We start from the raw sequence: 20,813 nt of genomic DNA, 5'->3' as shown, positions 1-20,813 counted from the left end.
ACTTCCCTCTTAGAATTGCTTTTGCTTCATCCCAAAGCTTCTGGGTCATTGTGTTTTCATTGTCATTTGTTTCTAGGTATTTTTTGATTTCCTCTTTGATTTCTTCAGTGATCTCTTGGTTATTAAGTAGTGTATTGTCTAGCCTCCATGTGTTTGTATTTTTTACAGATTTTATCCTGTAGTTGATATCTAGTCTCATAGCATTGCAGTCAGAAAGCACAGTTGATATGATTTCAATTTTCTTAAATTTACCAAGGCTTGATTTTTGACCCAAGATATGATCTATCCTGGAGAATGTTCCATGAGCACTTGAGAAGAAAGTGCATTCTGTTGTTTTTGGATGGAATGTCCTATAAATATCAATTAAGTCCATCTTGTTTAATGTGTTATTTAAAGCTTGTGTTTCCTTACTTATTTTCATTTTGGATGATCTGTCCATTGATGAAAGTGGGGTGTTAAAGCCCCCTACTATGATTGTGTTACTGTTGATTTCCCCTTTTATGGATGTTAGCATTTGCCTTATGTATTGAGGTGGTCCTATGCTGGGTGCATAAATATTTACAATTGTTATATCTTCTTCTTGGATTGATCCCTTGATCATTATGTACTGTCCTTCTTTGTCTCTTGTAATAGTCTTTATTTTAAAGTCTATTTTGTCTGATATGAGAATTGCTACTCCAGCTTTCTTTTGATTTCCATTTGCATGGAATACCTTTTTCCATCCCCTCACTTTCAGTCTGTATGTGTCCCTAAGTCTCAGGTGGGTCTCTTGTAGACAGCATATATATGGGTCTTGTTTTTGTATACATTCAGCCAGTCTATGTCTTTTGTTGGGAGCATTTAACCCATTTACATTTAAGGTAATTATCGATATGTATGTTCCTATTACCATTTTCTTAATTGTTTTGGGTTTGTTATTGTAGGTCTTTTCCTTCTCTTGTGTTTCTTCTCTAGAGAAGTTCCTTTAGCATTTGTTGTAAAGTTGGTTTAGTGGTGCTGAATTCTCTTAGATTTTGCTTGTCTGTAAAAGTTTTAATTTTTCCGTTGAATCTGAATGAGATCCTTGCTGTGCAGAATAATCTTGGTTGTAGGTTTCTCCCTTTCATCACTTTAAATATGTCCTGCCACTCCCTTCTGGCTTGCATGCAGAGTTTCTGCTGAAAGATCAGCTGTTAATATTATGGGGATTCCCTTGTATGTTATTTGTTGATTTTCCCTTGCTGCTTTTAGTATTTGTTCTATTTAATTTTTGATAGTTTGATTAATATGTGTCTTGGCATGTTTCTCCTTGGATTTATCCTGTATGGGAGTCCACGCTTCCTGGACTTCATTAACTATTTCCTTTCCCATATTGCGGAAGTTTTCAACTATAATCTCTTTAAATATTTTCTCAGTCCCTTTCTTTTTCTCTTCTTCATTTGGGACCCTTGTAATTCAAATGTTGGTGCATTTAATGTTGTCCCAGAGGTCCCTGAGACTGTCCTCAATTCTTTTCATTCTTTTTCTTTATTCTGCTCTGCAGTAGTTATTTCCACTATTTTATCTTCCAAGTCACTTATCTGTTCTTCTGCCTCAGTTATTCTGGTATTGATTTCCTCTAGAATTTTTAAAATTTCATTTATTGTGTTGTTCATCATTGTTTGCTTGCTCTTTAGTTTTTCTAGGTCCTTGTTAAACGTTTCTTGTATTTTCTCTATTCTGTTTCCAAGATTCTGGTTCATCTTTACTATCTTTACTCTGAATCCTTTTTCAGGTAGACCACCTATTTCCTCTTCATTTGTTTGGTCTGGTGGGTTTTTACAATGCTCCTTCATCTGCTGTGTGTTTCTCTGTCTTTTCATTTTGCTTAACTTACTGCCACACGTTATATTACATAGCCCCAAAGTAGCTGCCATTTAGTTGAGAAAGAGACATGAGGAATAGACAACAAGGAAATCAAGTAGGTTTTCACACTGTGTCCTTGAAAGAACTTTGGGTGTAGTTATCAGCCCATGTAACTGGCTACTTATAAAGAGATCAGAACCAAGTATGTTTTTGAGGAAATTACATTGCCAAGGATACCACACGCTTAGATTTTTTAAAACTTTTGATTGTTTAAACTTCAGACAACTTCAGCCCTCCAAGGTTTCTCTACCAGCAAGCAGGCAGCAGAGTGATGCAATCCCTAGGTAGGTCATACACTCCAACCCCTAAGTTGAATGATAGATGGGCAAGAACAAAGCAAAGGGTAGAGTTAGGGACTGCAAAGAACAATGAACAAAACAGTTCCTCTTAGAGAGTGGTAGCAGAGTCTAATTAAAAGAAATTCCCACCCTCAAATGAGAGGACCTTCATAAGAGCTACCCAGTAGCATTTCAGTATTGCTAAGATCACTGACAGTTACATGTCTCATTCTTCACCTCCTAAATTAGTGTGTTTATTGGAGTCATTCTGTCCCTATTCCATCCTTATACAGTGAAGATTGAGGATAATGTGACCTGTAATTTTAGTTCTGAGGTCACACCATAAGGACCCACATCCAGATCTAAAGGAGGAGGCTACATGTCACCCAAGAATCCTGGACTTCACTCCTGATGCAGGAAGTGGATGGGATATGGGGTTGTCTTCCTGGGGAAGTGAGTGTGCTCCCTGGTGGAAGAAACAGCAAAGGCAAGAATTAGTGAACATATGAACATATTTTGACAAATTTGAGGCAGCATGATCACCAAAATATTTCATTGTCCTTCCAAATAAATAGTGAACATGTCCCAGAATCCACTGTAGTTAGATGGGCTATGCATATTATTGAGTTCTGGCCGATAAAATGTGGGTGAAAGAGATGCAAGCCACTTCTAGGCTGGGCCCTTAAAAAGTCACTTATAATCCTCTTTCTCTTTCAGAAAGACCTTTGAAGTCATGTGCTAACTATGATGGAACTATGAGCATGGAGTCATCCTGGACCCCTGGCTTGAGAGAGAGCACCTGATTAGACACATCTCCACTGAATTCTTGTGTGAGTGAAAAATAAACTTTCTTATATCAACCCACTGAGATGTGGGGTTTATCAAAGCAGATTAATACAATGGCTTGAAATAAAAGAGAAAAGCTATTTGCCCCAACCATGATGAAGAAGAAGAAGAAACACAGCAGTGCTTTTCAAAGAAATCCTCTCGTTCAACCCCGTTCTTCTGACTACAGCTTGGGTTTTAAAAAAGAAGAGAAAATAGTTTCTTGCTATGGAGAAGAGAAGGGAAATGCAGCACTCAAGTAAGTCTGTCCAATTTAATTCTCTTGACCTCTTAAGTCAATTTTATATAAAAAACCTTAAAGATTATATATGTTGGAAGTGGATGACTGGCTAATGTTGTCAGAGTCTGTTTTATAATTTCTTAGCATGTCTTGAATAGGTAGTCCTTACTTTAGGATGTGGAAGTATGTGGCACGTATTATTATTTGTTAAACTCTTAGAATTGTGTGTATGTGTGTGTGTGTAAATTACTTAGGATTTTCGGTTTACAGGATCCAATCTAGAGTGTGTTATGCTCTAGCTAGAATTTCCAGTATAATTTTGCATAGGACTGGCAAAAGTGGACATCTTTGTCTTACACCCAATCTTCTGGGCATTCAGTCATTCACCACTAAGTATGATGTTAGCTGTCTGAGTTTTTTAGTGCAATTTATAAGATCGAGAATATTCTCTTATATAACTAGTTTTTCACATATTGCTAGATTTGATTTACTAATATTTTGTTGAGAATTCTTGGGTCTGTGTTCACAAGGAACATTGGTATGTTTGGTCTGTAGCTTTCTTTTATTGTACTATCTTTGTCTAGTTTGAGTAGTAGGATGACACTAGCCTCATAATAAAACAAGTTGAGAACAGTGACCTCCTCTTCTACTTTTTCAAAGTGATAATGTAAAATTGGTGTTATTTCCTCTTGAAAATGATAGAATTCACCAATAAAATCACTTTTCCATGACAATTTCTTTTTCAGAAGTTTTAAAACTATGAACAATTACTGTAATTGTTTTAAAACTATGAACAATTACTGTAATAATAGTAATAATAACTATTACAGTAATTTTGGTATAAACTACCAAGAGTTTTGGTAGTTTAGTATATTACATCAAAGTTTTTGAATTTATATGTGTAGCATTACTCATCGTACTCCGATATTTCTCCCTTTAATATCTCTGGTGTCTATAATGATATTCTCTCATTCCCGCTGTTGGTAATTTGTGTCTTCTCTCAGTTTCTCTGTGTCAGCATTCCTAGAGGTTAATCAATTTTATTGATCTTTTCAAAGAACCAATTTTTCCTTTCATTGAAATTCTCTCTTGTTTTTAGTTTTCAATTTCATTTATTTCTACTCCCACTTTTATTATTTCCTTCCTTCTGCTTGGGTTTATTTTGCATTTCTTTTTACTTTTTTTTGATGGAGGCATAAATATTTATTTTAGGCTTTTCTATTTTCTAATATAAATATTTATTACTACACATTTCCCTCTGCACACTCCTTTAGCTGCATCCCACTTATTTTGGTAAGATCAGTTCAAAATATTTTCTAATTCCCCTTAAGACTTCCTCCTTGACTTCAGGATTATTTTAAAGTTTGTTAATTTCCAAGTGTTTGGAGATTTTCCTGTTATTCTGTTATTAATTTCCAGTTTAATTCCTTTATTGTCTGAAAGCAAATTTTCATTTCAATTCTTTTAAATTTATGAGGGTTTCTTTTGTGACCCAGGATATTGGTGAATTCCACCTGCACTTGAAAGAATGTTGTTGTTGAGTGATGTGTTCTGTATATTTCAATTAGATCAAACTGGTTGATGGTGTTGTTCAGTTCTCTCATATCATTCCTGATTTTCTATCTATTAGGTCTATCTGCTACTTAGAGAGTAGTAAAGTACACAAACATGATTAAGGATTTTCCCATTTCTCCTTCCAGTGCTGTCAGTCTTTGCTTCATGTATTTTTACTCTATGTTGTTAGATGTATATACATTTAGGATTATGTCTTCTTGATGAACTGATCCCTTTATCATTATATAATGTCCTACTTTAAGTCTAGCAATTTTCTTTTTTCTGAAATCTACTCTGTATAATCATAATATAATCATGTCAGCTTTCTTAACATTAGGGTTTTCTTGACATATCCTTTTATTTTTAATTTATGTGTCATTACATTATAAATGAGTTTCTTGTGCACAACATATGCTTTGGTTATTTTTTTTCTTTAAATCCATTCTGACAATTCCTAGTGTTCTTATACTATTTGCATTTCATATAATTATTGATATGTTGGAATAGGGCTACCATTTTGTTGTTTGTTTTTTGCTTGTTTCCTCTGCTTTTGTTTTTCTTACATCCTGTTGGGTTATTGGAACATTTATTGTAATCCACTTTAATTTATCTATTGTTGTTTTAACTATATCTCTGTGCATACTTTTGTTTAGTGGTCTCTCTGGGATTTTTTTTTTTTTTACAATAAACTTAGAATCAGTAGTTTAACACTTCATATGAAATGAAGAGACATTACCATTATATATGTATATCCTTTTATTCTTCATCTTCTGCTATAGTTATCTTATAGATTACATCTACACATATTCAAAAACCAATCAACCCATGCTTTCAATTTTGCTTTCAGTAATCATATGTATTTTAAAGAACTTAAAAGAAGAAGAATCTATTATATTAACCTAAATATTTGTCATTTCTATTGTTCTTTCTTCATTCTTGGTGTTCCAAATTTCTTTATGGTATCACATTCCTTCCATCTGAATCTTACTTAGCAATTCTTTAAAGTAGGTCAGCAGGCAACAAACTCTATTAGTTTCTCTTCACCTGAGAATGTCTTTATTTCCTCTCAATCCCTAAAGGATATTTTCACTGAACATAAAATTCTAGGTTAACTGTTCTTTTCTTTCAGCCTTTTAAAAAACTTCTGCAACACTTTCTCTGGCTTCCATGGTTTCCAATAAGAAGTCTGTAATCATTTAAATTGCTGTTCATGCCTACAGATAATGTATCATTTTTTCCTCTGGCTGCTTTCAACATTTTTTATTATCTTTAGTTTTTAGAAGTTTGATTATAATGTGGCTGGGTATGGATTTTTGTAGATTACCCTGATTGGGGTTTATTCAGTTTCTTGAACCTGTAGATGTATGTCTTTCTTCAAATTTGTAATTTTTTCAGCCATTATTTCTTTAAATATATTTTTTCCAGCAATAAATTCTCCTTTCCTTCTGGGATTCCAATCTCATGAATGTTATACCTGTTGCTATTTTCCCACAGGACCCTGTTGTTCAGATTAGATCATTTTATGATCTATCTTCAAGGTCACTGACATCTTTCTTTGTCATTTCCATTCTGCTATTGAGCATATCTAATTAGTTTTTATTTGTTATTGTATTTTTTCAGTTCTAAAATTTTCATTTAATTCTTTGTATTTTTTGCTAAGCCTTTCTATTCTTTTCAGGTGTTTCAAGAGTGTTTGTTGAAGCATTTATGAAACTTTAAAGTCTTTATCAGATAACTTTAACCTCTGTGTTATTTTAGTGTTGATTGTTTTAGACTTTCCTGGTTATATATAAGCTGACTATTTTCAATTCATGTTTTTGAGATTCTTCAATTTTGTTGAGCGGAACAGTAGTTAATTCTTTTGTTTTTTTTTTGTTGTTTTTTTTTTTCTTTTCTTTGCTAAGAACCTTTCCTGGCCACCCTCCCAACTCAGGACATCTTATTTCATTACCTTATTTAATGTTCTTTATTACTTGTATCACTAACTGAAATCATCAACTTATTTTTAAATTTTCAAATAGAACTGATTATTTAGAACAGTTTTAGACTTACAGAAAAAAAATGAGAAGATAGTACAGAGAGTTCCCATATACCCATTTTACTGATCAGTGTCTTCCATTGTGCGACTATAATTTGGTAACCCATTCTCCTGATGACCAATATTTGATATCTCATTCCTTTTTGTGTGTGTGTGTGTGTGGTACGTGGGCCCCTCACTGTTGTGGCCTCTCCCATTTCAGAGCACAGGCTCCGGACACACAGACCCAGTGGCCATGGCTCATGGTCCCAGCCGCTTCACGGCATGTGGAGCCTCCCAGACCGGGGCACGAACCCATGTCCCCTGCACTGGCAGGCGGACTCTCAACCACTGTGCCACCAGGGAAGCCCTCCTCATTCCTTTTTTATTGCTGATTGTATTCCACTGTATAAATGTACCACAGTTTATTTTTCCATTTACATATTGAAGGATATCCTGGTTGCTCCAGTTTTTAACAATTATGAAGAAAGTTACTATAAACATTCATGTGAAGTTTTTTTTTTTTTTTTCGCGGTATGCGGGCCTCTCACTGTTGTGGCCTCTCCCGTTGCGGAGCACAGGCTCCGGACGCGCAGGCCTAGCGGCCATGGCTCACGGGCTTAGTTGCTCCGCGGCATGTGGGATCTTCCCGGACCAGGGCACGAACCCGTGTCTCCTGCATCGGCAGGAGGATTCTCAACCACTGCGCCACCAGGGAAACCCCATGTGAAGATTTTTGTGTGGCTATACATTGTCTTGACTATTCTAGATCTTTTTCCTTTTCATACCCACTTTAGAATCAATTTGTTGATATTCACAAAATAGCCTGCCAGGATTTCGTTTAGGATTATATTGAATCAATAAATAAAGTTGGGAATAACTGTCATCTTTACAGTATTGATTCATCCAATCAATGAAGACAATATATCTCTCCATTTATTTAGATATTTTGGTTTCTTTCATTAGTCTCTTGTAGTTTTCTGCAAACAAATCCTATAGGTATTATGTTAGATTTACACCTAAATATTTCATTTTTTTTCGGTATTATTGTAAATAGTACTTTTTTTGTGTGTGATATGCAGGCCTCTCACTGTTGTGGCCTCTCCCGTTGCAGAGCACAGGCTCCAGACGTGCAGGCTCAGAGGCCATGGCTCACGGGCCCAGCTGCTCCACGGCACGTGGGCTCTTCCCAGACTGGAGCACAAACCCGTGTCCCCTGCATCAGCAGGCAGACTCTCAACCACTGTGCCACCAGGGAAGCCCTAAATAGTATTTTTTTATTCAAATATTTTAGTGCTAGAATATTGAAAAGCAATGAACACCTGTATATAGACCTTGTATTCTATGACCTTCCTATAATTATTTATTATTTCTAGAAGTTTTTTAAAAGATTCTTTGAGATTTTTCTACATAGACAATCAGATGTCATGTGCAGATAAAGATGGTTTATTTCCTAATCTTGTTTCTTCCCTTCCAATCTATATTTTACTTCTTTTTCCCCTTCCTCTCCTCCTCCTCCTCCTCCTCTTCTTCTTCTTTTATTTTTAAATTTTTGTCTTGCTACTCCATCTATGACTTCCAGTACGATGTTGAATGGGAGTAGGGAGACAGAACATACTTGCTTTCTTCCCAATCTTAGGCAGAAAACATTGAATCTATAATCTGTATCAATTTGAGGAAGTGCCTTGCTATTCCTAGTTTGCTAAGATTTTTTTTTATCATGAATGTGTTGCATTTTGTCAAATGTTCTGTGTTAACTGAAATTATCATATGACTTTTCTTCTTTAGCCTGTTCATTTGGTGGATTACTGATTTTCAAACCTTGATCCAGCCCAGCCATACATACCTGAAATAAATCCCACTTAGTAGCAGTATATAATTCTTTTAATACATTATTGGATATAATTTGCTAATATTTTGCTCAGGATTTTTATGTCCATGTTCATTAGATCTATTTGTTTTTAGTTTCTCTTTCTCATAATATTTTTATCTGGTTTTGGTACTAGAAGAATGCAGGTTTCATGGAAGGAATTGGGAGGTTTTCCTTCTGTTTCTATTTTTTGGAGGAGATTATGGAGAACTGGTATGATTTCTTCCTTAAATGTTTGGCAAACTTCATCAGTGATACCATCTGGGCCTTGAGATTTCCTTTTTGGAAATTTAGTAATTATTGATTAAATTTCTTTAATTGATGAAGGGTTATCTCTTCCTCCTTTTGTAAGTATTGGCAGTTTGACACTCTCAAGGAATCTGTCCATTTAATCTAAGTTATCAAATTTCTGAGCATAAAGTTGTTCATATTATTTCTTTATTACCCTTTTAACGTCCATGGGATCAGTAGTGATGATTCTCTTTCATTTCTGATGTTTCTAATGTCTATTCTACTTTTTCTTGATTAGTCTGGCTAGAGGATTATCAATTTTATTGATCTTTTTGAAGAGTCAATTTTGGTTTTGTTGATTTTTTCTTTTATTTGTCTGTTTTCAATTTCATTTATTTCTGCTCTATTATTTATTTTTCTTCTGCTTGAGTTAGGCTTAAGTTGCTTTTATCTCTCTAGTTTCCTAGTAGGTTATTGACTTTAGATCTCTCTGCTTTTCTAACATATGCATTTAATGCTATAAAATTCTAAGCACTGATTTCACTGCATCCCACAATTTTTGAAAAGTTAGATTTTTATTTTCATTTAGTTCACAATATTTTTACATTTTTCTTGAGATTTCTTCTTTGACTCATGACTTAGTTAGCGTATGTTGTTTAGTTTCCAAACATGCCTGCCCCTAACATTCTTAAAAGATGTTATCCTTTATCAGAATATAATTCCTCCTTTAAATAAAAGATCAATCTTTCTTTAATGGCCCTGGATATCCCTTATATTGTTCTACCTGCCTCGGTGGCCTTGATACATTCTCTTTTTATCTAATATTTCTGAATGTCTGCAACTCAAAATTCTTTAATCCCCAGGAACACTTAAGAGACCTTTAAATCAACCTTATTCACCTAATTTCTCAAGAGGTTCTCCATTTTTCAAGTTCGTAAGTAACTGAATTCATATAGCTATTCACCAAACTAACTTTAAGAAGTAGATTACTAAGATTTCAAAGACTAAATTCCATGCTCCTACCCACCCCAACTCCCAGGGCAGACTGTAAGACATGGCACTCTGGTCCAGCATATTTCCCCAAGGAATGTAAGATATTTTACAGGTACCCACAGCACCAGAGTTTAGTCCAGAGTATGTTAGATGAGGACAGAGAATGTCAGATGAGGCAGTTCTAATTCTGTTGTTTGCAGAGGGCACCCAGCTATGGCAAAGCAGAGAAGTGAGCCTGGTAGGTTTGTTCTATGGCCAAGACTTGCAATAAACAGATCTAACAAACCTTGCAGCCTCTTTCACTCAGAAGACAAGGAATGATTCATGAGCCAATTGTAGGTTGTGCATATTCCTTCTTGTCTTTCACATTCTTAAAAACAATGTACCCTTCTGCAGAGAACAGTACACACTGTCATTTAAGCCCTGTTCCTCTTGCAACACAGTGGAAGTCTAGTGGATATGGCTTTTCAGGACACTACGTACAAAACTATCAGCTTACAAATGACAAACGAATAGAACAAAGATAAAGACTGAATAAAAGGAGAACCTTTGCAACCAAGAGATTCTGAGATAAAGATTACTATTCCAGAATTTTAATGAATTGGTTTCATCACTGACCCCTGGAAAATGTCAAATTCCACATTTATATGGAAATGTAGGACACACTGAGGCTTGTTAGCAGCAGTTTATCACACTGAGATTGCTATGTTATTGTGCTCCTTCTCTCTCTCTTCCTCCCTCCCTCTCTATTTATCTGTCTATCTATCTGTCTATCTGTCTATCTATACACATACACACACATACAACCTTTTCCCCTCGGATCTATTTCCTCTGAAGCCTGGCAGATGACAACGGAGTTGAAAAAATGTGACCAAGCTGGGCTTTAGAAGAGGCCCTGTGCTAAATTAACACAAATATGAACCAGCCAAAGACCCACAGTGAGATATAAATTTGGACACAAGATTTACCATTTCCTTTTAAGTGCACCCAGTAAGAACAGTTCAATGAGTCCTTCAAGCAGTTATCAAACAGGACCTTGAAATACGTTAAGCTATCCACTGCCTGTTTTCAAATATCCATTGGAGCCTTATTGTATAAAAATACAAATATTAATAATAATACCAATGTTATCAATAATACAAGCAGAAATTGTCCCAGTAGCCAGCTCCTAGGTGCTGGTCAGCTAGCAGTGGCTCACCACACTAATTTTCTCTCTCTGTTTAGACACCTATCTCTTTCTCTCTCTAAGTTTTCTTTTTATATCTTGCTTTTTTCCCCATTCTTTGAAGGCTTCTTTTTTTTTTTTGTGGTACGCGGGCCTCTCAGTGCTGTGGCCTCTCCCGCTATGGAGCACAGGCTCCGGACGCGCAGGCCCAGCGGCCATGGCCCACGGGCCCAGCCGCTCTGCGGCACGTGGGATCCTCCCAGACCGGGGCACGAACCCGCGTCCCCTGCATCGGCAGGCGGACCCTCAACCACTGCGCCACCAGGGAAGCCCCCTTGCAGGCTTCTTAATGAAGATTTTACAAGTGTAATAAGGATGTTATGAAGAGGCAAGATGTTTAAAATGAAAGTTTTAAAGCCTGTTTCCATATGCCTGGGCATTTGCATTTAATCCAGACAAAAATCAGCAGTAGTAATAGCTACATGTAAAAGCAGGGAATCTTTCACTATCATTTTGCCTTTTAGGGGCTTTTAAGATTCCACTTGCTAAGGCAATCTCCATCACAATGGCATCACAATGGCAGAAGTTGTAACCAGAGCTTGGTCAGTCTAAACATTGTATTGTAACCCCAGCTGACAATCTCTATCACCTAAGGAGGGAAAGAAACCAAAGAGTAAGGTAACACACCCTTGGCATCTTGGGGACACTGTACAGGCCCTTGAGATAAAGTAACAGGTGAGATGAACGTGGGTGACTCAGAGACCTCCAAGTGAGATGTGGGCAAAGCTATAAAGCAGCCCACCCAGGTCCATTATCATTAAGATCATTAAGAAAACATTATGGTTGAAGAATAAAAATATACTATCCCCAGCCTAGCTTCACCAGCTGCCACGTTCACAGGGACAGACACTGTGGCTTGTAAGTGGCCATTCAAATTATTTAAGGGAAGAGAGGTCTCCACTTGTTAATAGGAACATCACTTTAAGAGATATCTGGCAAGAAATAGACCCAGAATTTAAAACAACAGTGACGATTAAAAAAACCTATAGGCACAAAAAGGCAATATCCCCCAATCTCGCTCGTGAATGTTAATCTCAGAATAGCAGAATGGAAAGACTTTTCAAATTTATCTATCACTTATTTTATGTTCCAATAAAGCTGAGGCATGGAGAACAGAAGTAATTTGCCCAAGGATGTAAGGCCAAACCAAGTTTAGAATCTAAGTTTCCTAATTTGAAGGCCAAGTATTTTCATATTTGATGATGAACCATATTTGAAGAATCAGCATGCTGATTCTTCTGGGTTAGAAATAAAAGTATCTTCTGCACGCCTAAAGCCCGTGCTCTGCAACAAGAGAAGCCACTGCAAAGAGAAGCCCATGCGCCGCAAAGAAGAGTAGCCCCCACTCGCCACAACTAGAGAAAGCCTGCGTGCAGCAACAAAGACTCAACTCAACCAAAAAAAAAAAAAAAAAAGTATATTGACCTCATGCCCACCTACAGACAATCTGGGGATATCTCAGGGACAGGGAAGGACATTAGTTCCCAAACAGTATAAATTTTCTTCCTCATATATCTAAAATCTCCAGGACACTGGGATTCAAAGTTATTAAGAGTCATATGGTAACTACTGGTGGTGGGAAAGGCCCACCATACAAATAATGGCAATACCAAATTTGTATTCCACCCTCCCACTATCCATTCCCAACTGTATAGAAGGTATAGAAAGACTTCTGATATGATGGTGTTTTTAATCACTTTCCAGATCACATAGCTCCCTTTGGACTCCCAAACAACAAAACCTTCAAACCATTTTTTAAATGCATCAAAGCAACTGTATCCACCACTGTAATTCACCTGAGATTTCCCAAAGAGTAGTCTATATGTACTAGAGCATCAAACTGCCTATTTTCTCAGGGACTGTACAGGGCCACATATGTCCAATGCCTTCCTCTGTGCTCATACACCAACCTTTCCCAGTCCTCTTATTACTGTAACAATCTACAGTCTATAATACTCACAGAGCATCACAGCTCAAATGTGTCATAATATGTCTAAGAGACATTACCGTAAGCCCAGGAGCCTAGTTATATCCCTCTCAATCTCATCTCCATGCTCTTTGTACATATTTCAATAGTATATCCCACTACATAACTCCCACAGTTAATTTCAGCATTTAGAAATAATTTTTTCTGTTATCATTGGTTCTTTCTTACCTTCTTATTAGTCCAGATCTCTTCTGCTTTGCACTGAGGCTTTGCCTTACTTACATTGAGCCTTCTCTTCCCCATAAACCAACCCCAAACAAAAGGGGTAATTGTTGGTCTCCTAATGAGTCTCTGTATGCCCCAAAGTGGTTACGTGACTCTGGTTTGGGAAAAACATAAAAATAAAACAAACAAACAAACAAAAAAGACCTTGGGTTTCAGACTAAAAATGCGAGGAAAAAGAGTTTAGAGAGAAGGAAAACATTTAGAGTGGGAATACTTTGACGATGAAAAGCTGTAGTGTAAATGCTGACAGCTGGTTTCTCTTTTTTGTAATGCAAGTGCCTAACTACAGAGGCATCCACTTAAAGCCTACTGTCTTGAATAAACACTTTGCCAGCCACAGATCAGACAAAAGCCCGGCCAACCCCTTCCACTCCCATCCCTGGGCTCTTTTGTTTTAGAGATGTTGTTTGATTTCTAAAACTGACCATTTGGGCCACTTGTTTTTTCTCTTCCCACTCTTATGTTTTAAATTCACCAATCAAGAGTGAGACCGTGAAACCTAGGACCCCACCCTCTACCCCAGTGAAAGCAAACCCCAGGCCCATGTGCACTCTCTCTTTCTATCCTTGTGTAATGTGTGCCATGTAATTTCCAGGACCTGCAATACAGATATATTTTCAACGGTTTCCTGATGGTTATTGCTGAGGGTATCTTGCAGTCATAATAAGAAACACAAGGGCCAGTGCAGTCACAACACTGGTTACCAATAGGCTGAGACCAGAATAAAACAAAAGCACAACCAAAGTAGCTCAAATCAAGAGAAACTGATAGCAGATTTCTCAGGAAGCCAAGAAATCATGAACAAAGAATTACTGGCCTGGGATTACTGGCCACTTAAACACAAATATCCAGACTGAGAGATCTCCCAGGAATATACAAACTGAGTTATCTTTCAAATGTAAAAGGCCAACATTCATCTCTTCTCCTGTACCTCTTAGCTACCTACTCATGTAGGTTTCTCACCTGTTTAAATATAATTTATATACTGATCCAGCCTTACTGGATCAGAGAATGGGGAAGTTATGACCTACTAGAAAATGGGGCTTAGGAAGGTTATGTGCAAGACACATTACTTACCTCCACCTACAAAAGGTAGAGCTTAAATCTCTAGAGAATGGAAGAGAAATTAGCTGTCAGATGGTGCCAAGTTGATCACATAAACAAAGGCAAAACAAATCTTCCGTTGTCACTGTAGATGTTGGCCAAGCTCAAAGCCAAGGCTGAAGATGCAATGAAGTGGGCAGCCCATTCCAATGAAAAGCTTTATAATATATCCAAACAAAAGGACTGTCTCTATTAATGTCACTGGTTACTAAGGTAAGAGGCTATGAGTCGGGTTTTTAAAAATCTTGCTGGAGTGTGAAATGCTGACATATTTTTTAACGTTGATATCTTTACTGCTAAGAGTACTGTACCCTACTTGCCGTTTACTGGCTATTTTGAGCCCTACTGAATTAATGGGCATTATGCAACAAAGGAGCAGAAAGAGAACATAGAAATTTTCACTATTTCCCCTAGAAGTTTGGTGCAGGAAATCACCACATTACTAAAAGGGAGGGTGGTCATTAAAAACATGAGATAGGAGATATCTAATACCACAAAATAGTTCAAGGCAAAGATAAAAATACCTGAATTTTTTCTAATAATTTCTAAAATCATAATTTGTATACAAAGAGACATAATATCGCCAAAAAGGTATTTTCAGATCTTAAAACCCAAGGGAAAAAAATTTCTCTTTAAACTAAGCCAGCCCTGAAAATGGACACTCAGCCAAAATCTAGGACCCTGGAATCATGACGTTTCTAAAACAAATGCACTTGGGGCAGGGGTAGTAGATCTATGTTAAATACTGTTTTCTGTTTCAATATAAAAACACTGAATAATTTTCACTGTTGTATGTTTTCCTCTAATTCTCACCCATTGGCACACAAATATTTAATAGTTGTATAGGCCTATTTTTATTTATGCTTTTCCCCTATATTTATTATCAGACATTATTCCATACCCCTGCATTGCTTCCATGAGTATTGTTTTAATGGTATTACAAAATTTCATCATATTGTTATGTCATAATTTATACAACCAGTCTAGAAATGAGGTATCTTTTGAGTTTTGAATGGTTATTCAACTCTTGGAAAGAGTAAAAATTGGGGTTTGTTTTAGAAATTTTTCAGCATGGACATAGGGTTGGCAGAGGGGAGGTCAGGGCAAACTTCAGTGAACAATCTATTCTAACAGATCTTAGAGAGGTCCCAGAACTGCAAAGAGTTTGTGCTCCATCTGTGTTTCTATATCTCAGCTTTTCTCAGGGATGCTGGTGAGTGTGGCTCAAATCATTTGTAAGTTTCATTGCATGTAACCTATTACTAATATTAAAGTCTGAAATTTTGAGAAATCCTTTTTTTAAATTAAATAAGAATAGATTTAAGATTGTCCTATAACAATACCTTGAAAACTACATTCCAGTGAGCAGTTTGAATTGGAAAGAGGGGAGGGGGGTACACTCAGAAAAGTACTGCACATCTCAATGTCATATCACACATAACACACAACAACAAAGATTTTTAGGGAGTGGACAGCACTACCCTAGATTTCTGCCTTAGTGTTGAACTCACTGATGTCTCCTGGGATTGCTGGTTTCCAAGTAAAAGCAGGAGTGTCTTTCCCTATGCAAAGCTCTAGAAATTTACTAGGAAATGGTCTGGCTGCCACAATAAACAGCAATGCTGTAAGCATAGAGTGCCTCCAAGTATTCTCCAGAATCTTCACTATTTTCAGTCTAGGAAAAATAAATTGGAAAGGAGGGTTGGAGATACCATTATAACAAAGGTTCTTTCTGACACTGGCCAGATACATTTCTCCTTCTAATGGCTGTTTGTAGGGGGAAAAAAGCATAAGCATAAGAAAACATTAAAATGTAGAAGTGGTTTCCAAACTTGGCAATGCACTGGAATCATTTGGAGAGGCTTTCCCCCCCCCAATGCCTGGATCCCCAAAACAGAGATTCTTAACTGGTCAGACCTGGGCATTCAGATATTTAGAAGCTCCACAGTGACGCTAATATGAAGCAAAATTTGAAAACCACTGAGATACTGGACCCAGGAAGTTAGTAGAAGCTTTGATAGGACCAGCTTGCTGACCCCTAATGATTAAGATACTTTCTGCCCTTGAGAACTGTGATCAAACTAATGCTTCTAAATCTGAAGTAGGTAACTAAAGCTCATAGAAAACAGAGAAGTACAAAGTTCAACAGCACCTTTTTTGGTGAAGTATCCAAAGGGAGGACTCTGTTTTAGAAAGATTCAGCCCTAAAATTGATGACTTGAGATACCAAAAGGTAATTTTTAATTTAAGTTTCTCCAAATCTTTTCCTTTGATTTTGTAGGGGAGGAAAAAATTATTTTCCCCTCCACCCTCCTTGGTTCTCCAGCTAGGACCCTATAAATTACACTGATGAAAGACAGCTTAACAAGAGAAAAACTACAGAAGTTTTTCTGTAGTTTTAACATAGGCATCACACGCACACATGGGAGAACTCAATGTTGTGCTCAAAGGGGTGTTTAGAACTAGGGCATCTTAACAAAATAATAAATTTTTTAGAGAAGTAAGGAGATAAAGGAAAAGGACTTTGAACTTCCAGGGGTGGCAAATTGTGGGAAGGCAAATGTATAGGGAAAGTAATGGTAGATAAGGGCTAACTAGCAAGGTTTGTTATGTAGATTCCTCTGATGTTGTACGTGGGCTGATAAGCATCTAGACTTATCTCTGGTGATTAACTTCTGTCCTTCCAGGTAGAGAGGGGTAAGAGGGATACATTTACAAATTTGTGTCCTGCTTTTAGGCATATAGGGAGGGGGCAGAGAGCTTTTCTTCTGTCTACTTCTTCTCAAATACCTTTGGCTCAAATAATCCTTATGCCAAGTGGCATAGTTGGGGGTGGCATATTCTGCTACTCTTAAATTTCTTATCTCTCATTGCTCCTAAATAGAACAAAATCTATGGCTGTGTTTTTATTTTTTGCTCTGAATTCCAGTAGAGTATATAACAATGAAATAAGGCCCTAGCTTTAAAGATCATAATGAAGTATCTGTTAAGAAAAAAAAAAAAATGCAAATCTTGAAAATAAGGCAAATGGAGCATTTTATGTTCTTTTAATGTGATACAGGAGCATGAACTAACAGATCTACCCACTGATTTTTAAACTATATCAGGGGATATAGCAGTGTTTGACTTGCCATTTATTATTTATTAGAGCCAATATTCTATGAAGTTACATATTAAGTTATAGATTTTTGTATGATGGAAATACAAATTATTTATTTCCAGTAGGAAAAAATAGCCTCAAAGGTTATGGTTTTATCTTCCTGTAAGACATTAACCAGATTAGGCTCCAACTTAGTACGTCTATCTCATTATAACTTCCCTGAGGGAATCACTAATACTTTTCTTCTATTTATCTTTTGAATCAGGCTTATCAGCATACTGGTTTCCTTGAAAATGAATTAAATAAATCTTTGACATGTTTATATTTGTATGAAAGTCAGGATTTAAATATTTTGAAAATTATACTTTGACAGTTAGTGGCATTTTTCTTTAAGTTCTCATCTATCCCTACAACTTTTGCAATTCTGTGTAAATATCAGCCTTACATGAGCCATAGTTGCATAGGGAGTTAAGATAAAAGACAACAGAAAGTTGAAAATGTAGCCAAAAAATAAATAAAATACTGTACTTCTAGCCACTCTAACATGTGTCCCACTCCGATGTACAGAAATGTTATTTTCTTACTGAACTCAACTTGCTCACAAGCCTCCAGTCCCTCTCAGTAGCTGAAAACACTTCACCTTGCCACTTCAAGTTAACTAAGTATCTTTCAGTTGAAAACAATCTTTGGGGAAATTATTCAGTCTGTTTAGGATTTAAACTCAGACAACTCAAACTTCAATCACCTTAACAAGGTCATTCTCAAGTCTCAAGCAACTTCCCTTTCCCATTCTCTGAGTTGGTGTGAGACGAAGGAAACACTTATACCAGGGATGCAAGGAAGGCATTTCTAGTCCAAATCTCGCCTCCGAGACCTTGATGGACTCAGTTCAGTTCACCACAGATATAAACAGTCCCACCAAAGGGTTTGACCAAATCTCATTATGAGAGGTTTGAGGCCTTGACCCCAACCCTTATGGCTGATATCCTAAATTTTAAGACTTTCAACTAATAAGTTGAAAATCAAATGTAAAAATTGAAAGTGAAGGAGATAATAAGTTGTCATGATGTAGTGATGACATGGGATTTGGTGTTGCCATGAGGTACTGGGGAATTGTGTTTCCCCAAAAGATATGTCCACACCCTAATCCCTTAAGCCTGTATATATGACCTTATTTGGAAAAAGAGTTTTTGCAAGTTTCATTAAATTAAGGTTCTTGAGATGGGGTGATCATTCAGAATTTGGGGTGGAACCTAAATCCAATGGCCGATGTCCTTACAAGAGAAAAGCAGAAGGAGATTTGAGGTGCAGAGACAAAGGGAGGGTCCTTATGAAGACAGAGGCAGAGATTGGAGTCAGGCTGCCAAGAAGAAAAACAACACTTGGAGTTACCAGAAGCCGGAAGAAATCTTCCCTAGATCTTTCTTCCCCCTCCCTATATCCTTCACACAAGGAGTATGGCCCTGCTGATACTTTGATTCAGATTTCTGATCTCCAGAACTGTGAGAGAATAAATTTCTGTTGTTTTAAGCCACCATATTTGTGGTACTTCGTAATGGAAGACCCAGGAAACTAATATACATGGTATGGTTTTATTTTGTTTCATTTTGATTAGAAGGGCATGTTGGGAGTGCTATAAGCAGACAGGAAAAGAATCCTGCAGAAGGCAGTAAATTCCAGAGCTGCTTGTATCACTTTGGACTTGATGCATAAAGAAAGGAGACATGTGCCTCCAGAAGACTGCCCTCTTAATCATATAAAGAGAACATTTGAAGGACCATTCGAGCAACTGTGTGGCTGACAGGGTCTTGGTGCTCTGGCCAGGTGTCAGGCCTGAGCCTCTGAGGTGAGAGAGCTGAGTTCAGGACATTGGACCACCACAGGCTCCTGGCCCCACATAATATTAATCTGCGAGAACTCTCCCAGAGATCTTCATCTCAACACTAAGACCCAGCTCCACTCAATGACCAGCAGCTCCAGTGCTAGACACACCATGCCAAACAACTGAAAAAACAGGAACACAACCCCTCCCATTAGCAGAGAGGCTGCTTAAAATCAAAATAATGTCACAGACACCCCAAAACACACCACTGGACGTGGTCCTACCCACCAGAAAGGAAGATCCAACCTCATCCACCAGAACACAGGCATCAGTCTCCTACACCAGGAAGTTTACACAACCCACTGTACCTTACCCACTGGAGGCAGACACCAAAAATGACAGGAACTACAAACCTGCAGCCTGCAAAAAGGAAATCTCAAACACAGTAAGTTAAGCAAAATGAGAAGACAGAGAAAAATGCAGCAGATGAAGGAGCAAGGTAAAAACCCACCAGACCAAATAAATGAAAAGGAAATAGGCAGTCAACCTGAAAAAGAATTCAGAGTAATGATAGTAAAGATGACCCCAAAACTTGGAAACAGAATGGAAAAAAATACAAAAAACGTTTAAAAAGGACCTTGAAGAACTAAAAAGTAAACAAACAATGATGAACAACACAATAAAAGAAATTTAAAATTCTCCAGAAGGAATCAATAGCAGAATAACTGAGGCAGAAAAACGGATAAGTGACCTGGAAGACAAAATAGAAGAAATAAATACCGCAGAGCAGAAGAAAGAAAACAGAATGAAAATAATTGAGAACAGTCTCAAGAGACCTCTGGGATGACATTAAACGCACCAACATTCGAATTATAGAGGTCCCAGAAGAAGAGAAAATGAAAGAGACTGAGAAAATATTTAAAGAGATTATACTCTAATATGGGAAAAGAAATAGTCAATCAAGTCCAGGTAGTGCAGAGAGTCCCATACAGGATAAATCCAAGGAGAAACACGCCAAGACACATATTAATCAAACTATCAAAAATTAAATAGAAAAAGTAGTAAAAGCAGCAAAGGAAAATCAACAAATAACATACAAGGGAATCCCCATAAGGTTAACAGCTGATCTTTCAGCAGAAACTCTGCAAGGCAGAAGGGAGTGGCAAGACATATTTAAAGTGATGAAAGAGAAAAACCTACAACCAAGATTACTCTACCCAGAAAGGATCTCATTCAGATTCGACATAGAAATTAAAACCTTTACAGACAAGCAAAAGCTAAGAGAATTCAGCACCAGCAAACCAGCTTTACAACAAATGCTAAAGGAACTTCTCTAGGGAGGAAACACAACAAAAGGAATAGACCTACCATAACAAACCCAAGACACTTAAGAAAATGGTAATAGAAACATACATATCAATATCTACCTTAAAGGTAAATGGATTAAAAGCACCCAC

The 20,813-nt window shown here is 37.1% G+C and overlaps 1 long non-coding RNA gene across 2 annotated transcripts in view; it reads right to left on the bottom strand.

The window, feature by feature from the left end:
- The window catches only part of LOC136792029 (uncharacterized), a 527,007-nt gene that overhangs the window by 445,595 nt on the left and 60,599 nt on the right, over nt 1-20,813 (bottom strand). The gene's annotated exons all lie outside the window — the stretch shown is intronic.

This window comes from Kogia breviceps, chromosome 10, assembly GCF_026419965.1.
Source record: "Kogia breviceps isolate mKogBre1 chromosome 10, mKogBre1 haplotype 1, whole genome shotgun sequence".
NCBI classification, from domain to species: domain Eukaryota; kingdom Metazoa; phylum Chordata; class Mammalia; order Artiodactyla; family Physeteridae; genus Kogia; species Kogia breviceps.
This window is presented reverse-complemented; position numbering and strand designations above follow the sequence as displayed.